Source organism: Oratosquilla oratoria, chromosome 6 (assembly GCF_046742065.1).
Source record: "Oratosquilla oratoria isolate Oo_2021 chromosome 6, ASM4674206v1, whole genome shotgun sequence".
In the NCBI taxonomy this organism is placed as follows: Eukaryota; Metazoa; Arthropoda; class Malacostraca; order Stomatopoda; family Squillidae; genus Oratosquilla; species Oratosquilla oratoria.
In genome coordinates, this window is record NC_134782.1 from 65,026,116 (window position 1) to 65,036,115 (window position 10,000).

Genomic DNA, 10,000 nt, shown 5'->3' on the forward strand with positions numbered 1-10,000 from the left:
ACGGAGTGAACTCGCCAATCGCCAGCACGGGTTCCCGCCAGATCCCCTCCGTACCACATATGTTACAGACATGTCTCTGAGTTGCGGTGTCTGTACTGTAGAGTCTATAGACTTGTGTATGTCTGTAGGCGAAGCAGCCTTGCAGTGCGTACAAGGTTTCCGGCTTGGATTACCTCACCTCAACAGAGGTGAATAAACTAGCCAGATGGCGGTCAAAAGAAAGAATAAGAGCCATCCGGTGAGGAATGGTTTCGTCGAGATGTACCATGATAACTTTGCATCCGGAGGAGGCTGGGTGAGTAAAGGAGGGATGGGGGTGAGAGAATGCCAGGGAGATGAATAAAAAAAAAAACTGACTTTAGACAAAATTGGGGAAGGGAGGTTAGGAGCATTAGCGCCGGGTAAGGAGGGAGACTCTTGGCAACCGGTTTGCCTGGAATGAGGTTCCACGCCACGCGGAAACATGTGGCCGAGCCGAGCCGGTCGTAGGGCCAGCAGGACGGACGCCCAGACACTTGCCTTGACCTCCGTCGACGTCCCGATAAAAGCTGGACCTGAAACAGAATGGAAGATATACAAACCGGATATATAGCTATGCATATATATATATATATATATATATATATATATATCTATCTATATATCTATATCTATCTATCTATATATATATGTATATATATATATATATATATATATAATATATTATTATAAAGTAATATTCTCTGTCTGATTATTTATTTGTTTGTTTGTTTGTACACGAACTCCTCCTAGGGTTTTAGAGATAGACCCCTATAACCATATATATTCTGATACCCTGTCACTCCAGGTACTTGAATATCTATATTTCATTTAAAAGAAAATATTTTGGTAAGGGTTAAAGGTTAAAGTTAGGAGGTTTATGTAGTATCCCCTGAAGTCACGTAGTATTTTTTATGACTTAAGAATTAATATGATTTAACAAACCATTGTATGTATCCATGAATATTATTTACATTTGTGAAATTAATGTTGCCACAAACCATGATAGCTTTTGTAAGAAGAAAGCATGTTTATGGGAAAGGATTGTAAAAATTTACCAAATGTTGAAATATTGGTTATTTTCATTTAATTTTTGTGCGGGCAGAAATAGTTCATTCACAAACACCTACATTTTTGCAGATCCCTATAACTATATATATTCTTAAGATAAATAAAGTAGATACATTCCTTCCCCTTTCAGCTGTAGACATTTGTTGTCAGTCCACACACACACACACACATACACTCACACACGCACACAAAAGAATGTGTACACATGATATTTGTGTTTGTGTGTGCATGTATTTTCAAACTTCGGGAGGGGGAGGCGCACACCTAGGAGGGGGAGTATTTAACGATATATTTAATTAAAAAAAAAATTGGTTAAGGTTACGGGTTAAAGTTAGGTGGTTTATGGTGAGGGAACACGCCACTACTGTAGTTCCCCCTTAAGTTATTATTTTTGTAACATAAGAATCAATATAATTAAACAAACCATTGTATGTGTTCATAAATATTATTTATATTTGTGAAATTAATGTTGCCACAAACCATGATAGCTTTTGTAAGAAAAAATTATGCAAATGTAAAACGATTGTATAATTTTACCAAATGTTGAAATATTGCTTATTTTCATTTAATTTTAGTACGGCGGAAATTTATTATTCACAAACTCTTCCTAGGTTTTTCCAAATAAACCCCTATAATCATATATATTTTGAAGATAAATAAAGTAGATACATTTCTTCACCTTTTAGCTGTAGGCGTTTATTATCAATCCACACACACACACTCACACAGGCACGCAAAAGTATGTGCACATTATATTTTTGTTTGTGTATGCATGTATTTTCAAACTAGGGTTCCCCAAACTTCGGGTAGGGGGGTGCACTTCTGGGAGGGGGAGTGTTTAAAACTATATTTCATTTAAAAATATATTTTGGTTAGGGCTAAGGGTTAAAGTTAGGTATGGTATGGTTAGGTTAGGGATTATTCACGAACCCGCAGCAACGCGCGGGTAACTGGCTACTATATATATATATATATATATATATATATATATATATATATATATATATATATATATATAACTACGACTGTCCCTCCGTTATGCTGTCCCCCAACGCCTTGTTACTGTCCTGTACCATTTCTCTGAATATTCATTTCTTTTATTTTCGCCTACCTACCCTGTGGTGGGGGGAAAAATACTGCCACCAAGTATTTCCACTTGAGTCGTAAAAGGCGACAAAAAAGGGACGGGGGATGGGACTAGGAGTCCTACTACATGTAGCCCCAAAAGGGGACATTCCTAAAAAAGAAAGTAAAGGCATAAGAGGGTCTGGGCGGTTTCCAAGCAGTACCCTAAGGTTTGGGTCTTTTAACGTGCGTGAGTGTGGTACAGATGAGAGTAAAAGGGAAGAGATAGGTAGTATGTTTGTAAAAAAAAAGATGGATGTACTGGCTTTAAGTGAAAATAAAATTAAAGGAAAGGGCAACTGTGAGTTTAGGAGTATAGCTGGGAGGTACTCAGGAGTGAAGAGGGGACGAGGGAGATAAGTGAAGAGATAAGTAAGCGGGTAGTGGAGTGGAGGGAAGTGTCATCAAGGTTGATGTGGATGAAAGTGAAGCTGGGGAAGGAGATGTGGGTTTTTGTAAGTGTGTATGGGCCTGGTAGTGAGAAGAACGTAGAGGAAAGGGAGGTATTCTGGGTAGATATAGATGAGTGCATAGAGGGATTAGGGAGAAATGTCAATGTAGTTGTATTGGGAGACGTAAATGCTAGGGTAGGAAATGAACCAATTGACGGAGTGAGTCAGGCATAAGTACACATGGGAGTGGGTGGTGGATGGAAGGGTGGCAGATAAAGCGTTAATGGACTATATAGTGGTGACCAGGAGCATGGTAGTAAGAGTTAAGGATGTACATGTTCTAAGGGGAGAGAGTTGGGGAATATCAGATAATTTCCTGGTGGAAGGTAAATTGAGAGTGTAGAATAGGTGGACAAAAAGGAAAAGGGGAGAAGGTAGGGAGGTACTTAGAGTGAACTGCTTAAATGAGGAAAAAAGGAGAATGAGTATAAGAAGAAGTTGAGATAAGAGTGGGAGAGAGTAAAGGATAGAGTAGAACTAGGAGTGGAGGAGGAATGGGGATGGTTCAAGGTGAGAGTCAGAAGGTGTGCAAAGATGGTGTGTGGAACAAGGAAGGCGGGAGGAAATAGAAAGAATGGTAGTGAGTGGTGGGATGAGGAAGCAAAGAAAGGTATAGAAGAGAAGAAGCAGGCATTCATAGATTGGCTACAAATTAGGACGAGGGAATCGTATGAGAGGTACAAAGTAAAGAGAAAGGAAGTTAAGCATAAGATAAAGGAAGCAAAGAGGAGAGCAGATGTGAAATGGGGAAAGAATATGACAAAATTTTGAAAGTAATAAAAAGATGTTTTGGAAGGAAGTTAAAAGAGGAAGAGGAGGTGAATCAAGTAGAGAAGAAAAGGTAAAAGGTGCAGATGGAGAGATGATAATGGAAGAGAAGGCAGTGAGAGGAAGGTTGGCAGAGTATTTTATGGAGTTGCTAAATGTGAAGACGGATAGGGAAGGAAAGGTAATTGCAGTGGGAAGCGCTAAGAAAATGAGAGTTATGAGTGAGGAAAATGGAGGAGAAATAGGGAAGGATGAAGTGAAAGCAGCTGTTAAGATTATGAGAGCAGGTAAGGCACCTTGTATGGATAGATGCCATGCAGAAAGGAGGCACAGTTATGGTGGACTGCCTGATGAGGTTATTTAATGTTTGTATAAGAGAGGATAGAGTGCCAGAGCACTGGAGGAGTGTCTGTATAGTTCCGCTTTACAAAGGAAAGGGGGACAAGTGTGAGTGTAGTAGTTACAGAGGGATCAGCTTGTTGAGTGTAGTTGGGAAGGCTTATGGGAGGGTCTTGATTGAGAGGATTAGGAGAGGAACAGAGGGAGTAATTGGTGAGGAACAGTGTGGTTTTAGGACAGGTAGGGGGTGTGTAGATCAGACCTTTGTGGTAAAACAGATATGTGAGAAAGCTATAGGAAAAGGTAAGGATGTTTTTTGGGCTTTTATGGATCTGGAAAAGGCTTACGATAGCGTAGACAGGAAGGCACTATGGAAGGTACTGCAGATATATGGGATAGAAGGAAAGCTGTTAAGAGCAGTCAAGAGTTTTTATGAGAGTAGTAGAGCTTGTGTTAGGATTAGAAATGGAGAGAGTGAATGGTTTGAGGTAAAGGTGGAACTTTGTCAGGGGTGTGTTATGTCGCCCTGGCTGTTCAATCTTTACATAGATGGGGTGGTGCGAGAGGTGAATGCAAGGGTAGTGGGTCAGGGGTTGGAGATGATTAAAGAAAATAGAGAAAAGTGGGAGGTGAGCCAGCTGTTGTTTGCTGATGACACTGCGCTTGTAGCAGGATCAGAGGATGGATTGAGGAAGTTAGTGACAGAGTTTGAGAAGGTGTGTGAAAGAAGGAAGCTGAAGATAAATGTGGTTAAAAGTTGGGTGATGAGATGTACAAGGGGAGAGAGTGACAGTAGGCTGGAAGTGAGCATTAAGGGTGAGAAACTGGAGGAAGTTGATAGTTTCAGATACTTCGGTGCGAATGTGACAGGAAAGGGAGGAGTGGGGGTGGAGGTAGAATGTAGATTGAGAGAAGCGAGTAAATACCTTGGTGGATTAAAAAGTGTAATGAGAAATAGACATCTGGGAATGAATGCTAAGAGGAGATTATATGAAGGAGTGATTGTGCCAACAGCAATGTACGGGGCAGAAACATGGAACATGAGAGAGGAATAGAGAAGGAGTTTGAATGTGTTTGATATGAAATGTTTCAGAAGTATGATAGGGGTTACTAGGCTAGATAGAGTAAGAAATGAGGAGGTGAAGAGGAGAACAGGGGTGGAAAGGGAGCTGGGAGATAGGGTTGATGAAAGAGTATTAGGATGGTTTGGACAAATGGAAAGAATGAGTGAAGAAAGATTAGTAAAAGAAGTGTGGAAGGCAGAGGTGGAAGGAGTGAATATGAGGGGGCGTCGTAGGATGAGATGGATGGATGGGGTGAAAGGGGCTTTACAAAAGAGAGGAATGTCTGTAGAGGAAGGACGGGAGAGGACAGAAGATAGGGGTGAATGGAGAAGGGTTGTGTATAGATGAGGCTGTGATGCATGAGGGAGACTGGGTGGGGGATGGGGGGTGAGGAAGTATGTATGAGAAAAAATTTGACGCTGCCCAAAGGGATTTCTCCCCGTCTTCTACTTTCCTGCATGAGGGGACGGAGAGGGGAGGTCACCGAATTTATGAAGCGGCCTTGCTGTGGATGTGCTGTGTCTTGCGGCACTGCTTCTGACCCAGGACAGTGGACAGGATGCAGGGATTACCCGTCATCCAGGAGGTGCCAAGATGGGAGGGAGGGAGGAGGGTGGAGGGCAGTGGAATATATGGGAAATGAAATGGGTGGGAGTGATTTCTATGCCTTTTTCTTTTTGGCTACCCCCCGTGAAAGGGGAAAAAAACTTTGGTATATGTATGTATGTATATATATGTATATATATATATATATATATACATATATATATACTTATATATACATATATATATACATATCTATATGTATATATATATATATATATAATTATATATATATATATATATATATATATATATATATATATCAACCACAATACCTGGTCCTTGGCCGTACCACGTTTCAATTTCTGTATGTTGGCCTCCACGGATCTCCCGACGTTGACGGCTTAGAATTAAAGTGTATTGTGGTTGATCAAATTGTATCTCTGTTCACTGGGACCCAATAAATGTTGCATATATATATATATATATATATATATATATATATATATATATATATATATATATATATATATTTATATATATATACATATATATGTATGTATATATTAAAATTAAATAGTAGCCTCTGTCTGTCTAATTGTTTGTACATGAACTCCTCCTAGGGTTTTAGAGATAGACCCCTATAACCATATATATTCTTATACCTTATCACTCCAGGTACTTGGATAACTATATTTCATTTCGAAAAAAAAAAATTAGGGTTAAGGGTTAAAGTTAGGAGGTTTATGTAGTATCCCCTGAAGTCGCGTAGTATTTTTTGTGACTTAAGAATTAATATGATTAAACAAACCGTTGTATGTATCCATAAATATTCTTTACATTTGTGAAATTAATGTTGCCACAAACCATGATAGCTTTTGTAAGAAGAAAGCATGTTTATGGGAAAGGATTGTATAATTTTACCAAATGTTGAAATATTGGTTATTTTCATTTAATTTTTGTGCGGGCGGAAATAGTTCATTCACAAACTCTTACGTTTTTGCAGATAAACCCCTATAACTATATATATTCTGAAGATAGATAAAGTAGATACATTTCTTCACCTTTCAGCTGTAGACATTTATTGTCAATCCACACACACGCACACACACACACACATGCACATACACACGCACACAAAAGAATGTGTACACATGATATTTTTGTTTGTATATGCATGTATTTTCAAACTGGGGATTCCCAACTTCGGGAAGGGGGCGCACACCTGGGAGGGGGAGTATTTAAAGCTATATTTATTTTGAAAAATATATATTTTGGTTAGGGTTAAGGTTTAAAGTTAGGTGGCTTTTGGTGAGGGAACACGCCACTACTGTAGTTCCCCCTTAAGTTATTATTTTTGTAATATAAGAATCAATATAATAAAACAAACCATTTTATGTATTCATAAATATTATTTATATATATGTAAAATCAATGTTGCCACAAAGCATAATAACTTTGTAAGAAAAAATATACAAATGTAAAACGATTGTATAATTTTACCATATGTTGAAATATTCCTTGTTTTCATTTAATTTTGGTGCAGCGAAAACTTATTATTTACAAACTCTTCCTAGGTTTTTCCAAATAAATCCCTATAACCATATATATTCTGATGATAAATAAAATAGATATATTTCTTCACCTTTTAGCTGTAGGCATTTATTGTCAATCCACACACACACACTCACACACGCACGCAAAAGAATGTGCACATGATATTTCTGTTCGTGTATGCATGCATTTTTAAACTAGGGTTTCCCAACCTTCAGGAAGGGGGGCGGGCGTACGTCTGGGTGGGGGGAGTGTTTAAAGCTATATCTTATTTAAAAAAATATTTTGGTTATGGTTAAGGGTTAAAGTTAGGTATGGTATGGTTAGGTTAGGATTTCACGAACTCGCAGCAACGCGCGGGTAATTGGCTAGTATATATATATATATATATATATATATACATATATATATATACATATATATATATTCATACATATATACTGTACAGGGTGCGGCAACATAACTTCCTTTTTTATAATGCGTGGCAATCTGGCTGTAGAAGTAGTAGCGGGGTGGGCGTGGTTTCATTTGACAGGGCCGTTCTGAAAGTTTTCTTGGAAATACAGTCAGTCGCTATCATGCGTTGGAATAGTGAGGAGCGTGCGTTTGCCGTCGAAGCTTACTTTTCGAATCGTCAGTCTGTTATTGCAACCCAGCGCGCCTTTCGAAATCGTTTCAATGTAGCCCCGAGAGGCCCTGTTCCGGACCGGAAATCAATTGTTACATGGGTCACTACGTTCAGGCAAACTGTGAGTACTACACGACGAAGAACTGGAGTACCTCGGCCCATCAGATCACCTGAGAACATTGAGGCAGTGAGAGCTTCAGTCTTGCAATCCCCACGGCGTTCTGCGCGCAAACATGCCTCTGCCCTTGGACTTTCTGATCGTTCAGTGAGGCGAATACTTCACGATGACCTTCATTACCATCCTTACAAGATGGCGATTGTGCAGGAACTCTCCGTACGTGATTTCACTTCACGAAGGAACGCATGTGAGGCACTTCTCGAAAACGTTCCTGAAGACGCTATTGTTTACTTTAGTGATGAAGCACATTTTCATTTGACTGGATGCGTCAACAAACAAAACATGCGCTACTGGGCTGACACCAATCCCCATGAATTGCATGAAAGGCCTTTGCATTCACCTAAAGTCACAGTGTGGTGTGCAATTTCCTCCACTGGAATTGTTGGTCCTTGTTTTTTTTAAGAAAATGAGGTCACAGTGACAGTGAATTCAGACCGGTATGTAAACATGTTGGAGGAATTTTTTTTTTCTTCCACGAATTGAAGAATTGGACCTAGGGGATATTTGGTTTCAACAGGACGGAGCAACGGCTCACACTTCAAGGGCATCGATGGCTGTTTTGAGGGAACATTTTCCGGAGCGCCTCATTTCAATAAGGGGCGATTTGGAGTGGCCAGCCCGTTCCCCCGATTTGTCCCCTTGTGATTTTTATTTGTGGGGATATTTGAAATCCCGTGTTTATGTCAACCGCCCGAGAAGCCTACCAGACTTGAAGGCCAACATCCGAGAAGAAATTGCCAATATACCCGCTGATACGCTGGTGAGGGTCATGGCAAACACCCGAAATCGGTATATGCAGTGTATGGACAATGGGGGACGTCATCTACCTGATATGATTTTCAAAACTGTGTGAAACAAAACTTTAAATATGTACTATAATTATGAAACAAAATTAAAACCTTTCTGATTTATACATCTTGTTTTATTGCCTTTTGGAAAAAGGAAGTTATGTTGCCGCACCCTGTATATATATACATACATATATACATACATATATATATATATATATATATATATATATATGCAGTAACTAATTACCATACCTAACTTTAACCCTTAACCATAACCGAAATATATTTCTAAATTAAATATAGCTTTAAACACTCCCCCTCCCAGATGTGCGCCCACTTACCCGAAGTTTGGGAAACCCTAGTTTGAAAATACACGCATACACAAATATCATGTGCACATTCTTTTACGTGCGTGCGTGTGTGTGTGTGTGGATTGGCAATAAATGCCTACAGCTAAAAGGTGAAGAAATGTATCTATTCTATTTATCTTCAGAATATATATGGTTATAGGGATTTCTTTGAAAAAACATAGGAAGAGTTTGTGAATAATAAGTTTTCGCCGCACGAAAATTAAATGAAAATGAGCAGTATTCCAACATTTGGTAAAATTATACAATCTTTTTACATTTGCATAATTTTTTTTTACAAAAGCTATCATGTTTTGTGGCAACATTAATTTCACAAATATAAATAATATTTATGAACACATACAATGGTTTGTTAATTATATTGATTCTTATGTTTACAAAAATAATAACTTAAGGGGGAACTACAGTAGTGGCGTGTTCCCTCACCATAAACCACCTAACTTTAACCCTTAACCCTTACCAAAATATAATAGCGCGCCCTCCCAAAGTTGGGAAACCCTAGTTTGAAAATACATGCATACACAAACACAAATATCATGGGTACACATTCTTTTTTGTGTGTGTGTATGTGCATGTGTGTGTGTGTGTGTGGATTGACAATAAATGTCTACAGCTGAAAGGTGAAGAAATGTATCCAGTTTATTTATCTTAAGAATATATATAGTTATAGGGGTTTATCTGCAAAAACGTAGGAGTTTGTAAATGAACTATTTCCGCCCGCAAAAAAATTAAAATAACCAAAATTTCAACATTTGGAAAAATTACACAATCATTTTCCATAACCATGCTTTCTTCTTACAAAAGCTATCATGGATTGTGGCAACATTAATTTCACAAATATTAATAATATTCATGGATACATACAATAGTTTGTTTAATCATATATATATATATGCAATACTCAATGGATCCCAGTGAACAGAGATACATTTTTATCAACCACAATATGCTTTAATTCTAAGCCATCAACGTCAGGAGATCCGCGGAGACCAATATACAGAAATTGGAGTGTGGTACGGCCAAGGAACAGGTACTGTGGTTGATATATATATATATATATATATATATATATATATATATATATATATATATATATATGTA